The following is a 6,666-nucleotide window of genomic DNA, read 5'->3' as shown; positions in this document are numbered from 1 at the left end:
TTCTCTATTCTGCAAGAGACTACATTGGAGTTCCACACCAACACCTTAATTCCTGGGCCATCACAACTTATGGACAAAGCAGCTATTTCTGCATCAATTCCTAGGACTCCTACAGTTTCCCTGGCACAAAGTTGCAAATGGCATGGCAAGTATATGCGAAAGGAGACCTAGAGGACACCGTACACTCATTCTTCCAGTAAAGGAATTAGAACAGAAACACGTCATCTCCTTACGCTGCAAGCAGGAGTCGAACCTGCGCGGGGATTCCCCATTGGATTTCAAGTCCAACGCCTTAACCTCTCGGCCATTGCAGCTGTTGCATACGTTGGGCACTTGTGGGTTATGTCCTTGGACTTCTTCAAGCTCAATTATTAGTCCCCATGTGTCATTGATTCAGGGTTGCAAATGACCTGATATGCAAATTCAAAGAAAGGACTCTCCCGAATGGTCTGCTCACTATTTTAGCAAGCTAATGTCAATTCCAGATAAACAGGTGCTCAGAAGCTTGTCAGAATATTAGACTGATGCACTACCTACTACACTAATGTGGCCTCCAAGGTCTTCCACGTGAAAACGTGGGACGGCTCAAGGTGGCTCACCAATTTTGCATGAACACTGCTTTTGTTTTTAAAAAATCACACCTAGCTGATATAGGTGTCATGTAAAGTTTTCACTGGCATGCTGTTAGTACAGGTGGGCAGAAATGCAAGTCAACAAAGATGAAACTTGCACATTGGAAATAAAGTAGTGCAGGATATCGCTTGACCTAAGTTGAATGTTGACAAGAGAGTGCAGCTCAGGACATTAATTTGCAATAGAATAATCAGACATATTGCAAACAGAGTCAAAGCCAAATTTGATAAAAATGCTGCATATGACATAACTCATAGTGTAGACCAATCTCGTGTTTATCACACAGGGATAGCCAAAATGATTTGAATATTTTGCATTTTTACAAGAATTCGAAAAGAAATACAAATCATAAGCAAGCACACCGACATTGTTAAAAGAGAAGAATGACGACTGGGTCAACATCACCAGAATGTGTTTAAAAACCTTTCTGTTGTAGGCACACTGATCCAAAATACTTCAAAACCTGTGGGATGAGTACATCTCAGTCAGTTTCTTTTAACCCACATGCACCTGTCCTTGTTAGTATAGTGGATAGTATCTCTGCTTTTCAGGTGGTAATCCTTGGCTTGATTCCCTGACAGGGAGTATTCCTATTCTTAGCGCATTGCAGACAAACCGGTGACTTGGCACCCTTTTTAGGAATGAAAACATTGAATCCTACACCCACAGTTGCTCTTGATTTTTCTACATAGATGAATCAAGTCACTAGCACATTGTGGATCAATAGTTTCATAAAACACCTGGGAGAGATTTTGGTGCCCAGTGTCGATGTTATCTCTAAGCAGACATGACAAAACATGCATACCATCAAGGCCAAGACTGAAGAGCATGGAAAGATTTTGTCAATTTCATAAACTACATCAAATGCTTTGCTGGTGTCAAATATTGCAATGACATTAAATATTGTGACTTGACTATGACTTGAAGGGTAGTACTTGGTAACTGTCCATCTTGACTTTAGATTATAAATATTCACTTATGACTGGTCTTGGGACTTGATTGTCAAGTCTTGAGATGTACTTGTTGCATTTACATTTACATTTATGGCATTTGGCAGATGCTCTTATCCAGTGCGCAGCTGATAAACTAGGTTTTGATCAAAGAGAGCCCACTGAGTTTCTTAGCCTGTGAAAAACACATTGGCAATGACTTGGCAAAATGTATGTTCAACAATGATTTGACCTAGCCATACCAAACTCAAAAGCTTTAATCTAGGCATATTGGACAGATGGATCGCACTGAGTTTGAAAGCCCTATCTTTAAAGTTGGTCATAGGGCGACCCTGTCCACTTCTCTGTATAGATAGACCTCATGTTAAGGTAAGCATTACCATAGTAAATTCCTTAAAATGTAACAAGCCAATTCTGGACCTGGAAAGTTTAGTTCCAAACAGAATGTAAAGCAAGTGCTAGATGAAATGCAATTTTTCAAGAATCTTAGAGCCAGCTGTATACTCTGTGAAAGACTGGATCACCAGGATAGGAAGTGGGCACTCTTGCTCTTTCTTAATTTGGACATCCCTTAGCAAAAATTTTTAAAAAGAGTGAGCATGCTCTCACCTCCCGCAAATAGTTGAAGTCGAAGTGGGCTTGTCTGGGAATTGAACACAGGACCTCTGAAGTGAGAATTATACCCCTAGGCCATCAAACCATAATTTAGCTCAGTATAGTCCTTTTTTGATTGGGCAGTGTTAAGAAACAGAATTGAGGTGTTTCTTTCAGTTGTGTTACTCTTTCATGAAGCGACACTAACATATGGTGCAAGACACCTGTGGATCCAAAGTAAGTATAAAGAGCTCGTTCCCGATTTGAACCCGGAATCTGTCACACCCTAAGCAAGGATCATACGCCTAGACCAACGAGCCCATTGCATTTGTTTACCTTTGGATTTTTGTCTCATGTCCACATTTGGACACCTTCTGCTCAATTGGCATTCTTGACTTGTTACAATTTTCATTTTATTAATTTAGAGTTCTTTTGATGACTGATGACTTTGCAACATTGCAAGGTACATACTTGACAGGTATTATTCCTTGTCATTGATCTACCACTAGAAACAATTCAAAACATGTTTGCAAGACAATTAATTTGATTTGTGAGAATGGGTCAGTGTATAAAATGATGCAACAACATGCCGGCATGTCATTGAAGGCTGAGGGAATGCAAGCCATCTGCTCTTTGTGACCTTCCACATGCTTAGCTATCTTAGGCATTCTTGAGAGACCTTAACATCAAAGGTAAGGCCATTTCAGCCCTTTGCTATGTTTTTGGCTCTACTGTTGTTCCACTACAGCTGACTTTACTACTTCACACAAATGGTACTAAAAAATGTGTCGGTAATGGGTACGGAAGCACAACCCAGTTCTGGTCCCGTAGTTCTTCCACCCTACAAAGTCTAGTTGCAAGTCTAATCTAACGTGAACGATACAGCATAGCCGCTGCATTGACAGCATATTTTAAATAGCATGTGAAAAAAAAAATCCTAAATCTTGCACACTAGTACTTTCAGGTCGCAACAACAATCTTGCTGGCTATAATATTGGCCGTGACCAGATGGAGCATTCCATGTGTTGCCAATGATACAGCAAAACACACTTTTTAAAAACCACTCAGGAAGCCTGCATGCCAACCCTTTAACATAACTCCACCAAACTCGCTGGCTATAAACTAGACCTTGGTCAGAGAGAGCTCACTGACGTTCTTAGCCTGTGAAAAACACATTGGCAATGACATGGCAAAATTAACTTTTAAGAAAACCAACAATGTATGTGCAGCAATGATTAAAAATCACTGATGGAGCCTGCGCGCCAGCCCTTTAAATAGCTCTTTGGGTTACCGCAGTCATTAGATGCTTCCAGTTAGACCACCTAAAAAAGGATTGAACAAAGAAAATTGCTACTGTAAACATTGACATATATAACAAACAGCACAAAATCACACATTCCAATAACTTTGATCTGATATCGCATAGGTTTGTAGAGAATAGTCCCACTTGTAATATTATAAACCTTGGGCATTCCAAACAGTAAAAAAAATTACAAATCATGCAACCTTGAACAAATGTTAACCAAATTTAAACATACAACAATGCAGTAGAAAAAAAAAGGTTCTTTAACAAGGAGATTTTCACCAAAGAAGAAGCCATTCTTACTTCCTAGTGTGCTTCTTTTGAATATGTAGAACACAGATTACCTAAAACAATGTCACAGTGTTAAAAATGATAAAGTTGTGAAATGCCTGCAAAATGGGTTCAGCGCAACCTGCTGGTCAGAAAGTCTCCAGCCCCTTATATAGAGCAGAGCGAGACATAGCTGCTTTGGGTAGGTTCATATCCACGTCATATCCCAAGGTTTGTCTCATTATTTATTATGTTGAGTCTCACCTTTTGTGGTGGATTTCACCAATTATTTCTAATGTGGATACATTAGTATATCATTATAAGCAATCTGAGATGTAAAGCTAAGTGAATCACACATGCAGAATTTCTAACAATAACCTGTTTTGTATAGGCTGGCTAGCTGACCATTCAGTGAAATTAAATGTGGTTGCTGAACTTGTTGCAGGTGGGTCAATTTAATTTGACTTAATTGTGTTTCATTTTTAATTCAGCCACGTTCCATGACGCATAAATTAATCTGAGAATATTTTGTTCTAGCTGCAAGATAGCGCTGACTTATCCTAGCTATACTTTATATTTATCTTAAAATAATTGAGGTTCATCGCTAGAGGGTGCTGTTATTTATATGGTTTTTTGGATTATTGATCAGGTAAAAACTAAAATGGATGAGGTGGACTTTTTCTATGTAGCATATGGAATTTGAGTATATGAGTGAATGCTACTATGTAAATGTATAAGAATATGTAGATAAGATTATTATGAGATCATCCTTTATAATCAAACAAACAACTACACTATATGATTGTATTAAACAGCTACATGCAAAATCATCCTGGCTGACGAGGTTTTTCCACAATAATGGCTATTAGAATTGTCTAAAAAATTTGTTTCTGTAACAGATAGACGTGACAAGCCATTTTTCTGTTATCCAAAAACAATCAGAAAACATGGGTTCATGTACATTACCTTACTGATGTATATTTTAAAAGTATTCCAATACACAGATTAAATTTTAGTAACTGATAAATATATTTGACCTATGGATGTGTACTAGAAAATAAGAATCGTGACAAAACAAACCGATAGGTTATTGGCGCATGTATTTCATTTGAGGTGGTGTTGATTTCAGGATATGGAGTCAATCTGACTCTGATGAGGAGTGGAACTCTGTAGCCCAGGTAGTTGTTCCAGCATCATACCAAATACACATATTATCACTAGCACATGACCATCCCCTGTCTGGACACCTAGGTATCAGAAAAAAGACAAAACAACAAATTCTACAACATTTCTTTTGGCCATCGATTAGAAGTGATGTTGGACACTGCCGTTCATGCCTTACATGCAGTGAAAACCAAATCAGGTCATTCCGTCTGTTCCTCTGTGCCCCATTCCAGCAGTTGGTGAGCCCTTTGAAAAGGTGTTGGTTGATTGTGTGGGCCCTTTGCCAAAGACCCGTTCTGGTCATTGCTACCTATTGACTATAATGTGTGCTGCCACCACGTACCCTGAGGCTATTCCCCTTCGATCCCTAAAATCAAAGAGCTGTTATTAAATTCTGCACTACCTTTGGATTGCCCAAAGTTATACAATCTGACCAAGGCATGAACTTTATGTTACACCTGTTCTCCAAGATGACAATTGAACTTGGTATACAGCACCAATTCTCCAGTGGGGAAAGCTTGCACTCCCAGACCCTTTCCTGAACGATCTACCTGCCACATAGCAGTGTCTTGTTTCATGTAGTGGAGAAAGCACATCCTTCTTACCTGCGTGATGTCAAGGGCATGTAAAAACTCTTCAACTATTGGACATTCATCTTAGCTCAGTGAAAATTCTGGAAGACTATTTCTCACATGCAAATTGCAGTGGTGTTTGCCTATGCTTCTCTTCCATATCGTGTACCAGCATTCCAGGGACAGCACCATCTTTTCTCTTTAACTATAACTATAACACTTTAGCTATTACACTGTTCACTCCAGTGCCCACCCACCACAAGTCACTAACAAGATGATGTACTTGCAAGTAACAGCAGTAGTAGCAGCAGCATGACTCGTCTTCAATCTTCCAAAGTTCACACGTGTTACCCTGCTGCTGCGCTCCCTTCGTTTGCTTCCAGTAGCTGCACACATCATATTTAAAATCTTGATGCTCCCCTACAAAGCCAAAAATGGGCCAGGCCCTTGATATATTGAGTCAGTGGTCAAAGCCCGATTCATACCTCAAGGGCCTTGAACCTCAAGTATGGCTCGGCTTGAAATTCCATGCTCCAAGTCTGAAGGAAGACAAGCATTAAGACTCACAGATGGTGAAATGAACTTCCACTTGCTGTCCTGACAGCAGAGTTCCTTGCAGTCTTCAAACACAGACTAAAGACCCATCCATTCATGGAATCTGACAAATGACCCTGCTCCTATATTGAATAACTAAATTAACACTTATTGTAGGGTATTGTTTATTACACTGATGTTGTCTAACAAACTTTAGTCCTTATGCATTTTGTACTTCTAGGTAACAGCAGTGATCCTTTTATTTCTACAGTATTCTAGATCATTGGGATATTGGACTCTAACCTACTGTAATGGCTAGGGTGTATTCTATGAGTAAATGATAAAACCCTTTTGTAATTCACACTGGATAAAAGTGTCTGCTAAATGCCTTAAATGTAAATTGTAAATGTAACAAATACATCTCAATACTTGACACTGTAGTCCCGAGACAAGTCAAGAGTGAAAATGTACAATCCAAAGTCAAGATGGACAGTTACCAAGCACTACCCTTCACGTAATTGTCAAGTCACCATGTTTAATGTCGTTACAATATTTGACACCAGCAAAGCATTTGATGTAGTTTATGAAATTGACAAAATCTTTTCATGCTCTTCAGTCTTGGCCTTGATGGTATGCATGTTTTGTC

The 6,666-nt window shown here is 39.2% G+C and overlaps 1 non-coding gene across 1 annotated transcript; it reads right to left on the bottom strand.

Moving 5' to 3' along the window:
* Positions 1-232: 232 nt before the first annotated feature.
* trnas-uga (transfer RNA serine (anticodon UGA)) lies at positions 233-314 on the bottom strand. The gene has a single exon. It is a non-coding gene; the product is annotated as a tRNA-Ser (tRNA).
* Positions 315-6,666: the final 6,352 nt, after the last annotated feature.

Source organism: Electrophorus electricus, chromosome 15, assembly GCF_041902795.1.
Source record: "Electrophorus electricus isolate QZ-2024a chromosome 15, ASM4190279v1, whole genome shotgun sequence".
Taxonomy (NCBI): Eukaryota; Metazoa; Chordata; class Actinopteri; order Gymnotiformes; family Gymnotidae; genus Electrophorus; species Electrophorus electricus.
This window is presented reverse-complemented; position numbering and strand designations above follow the sequence as displayed.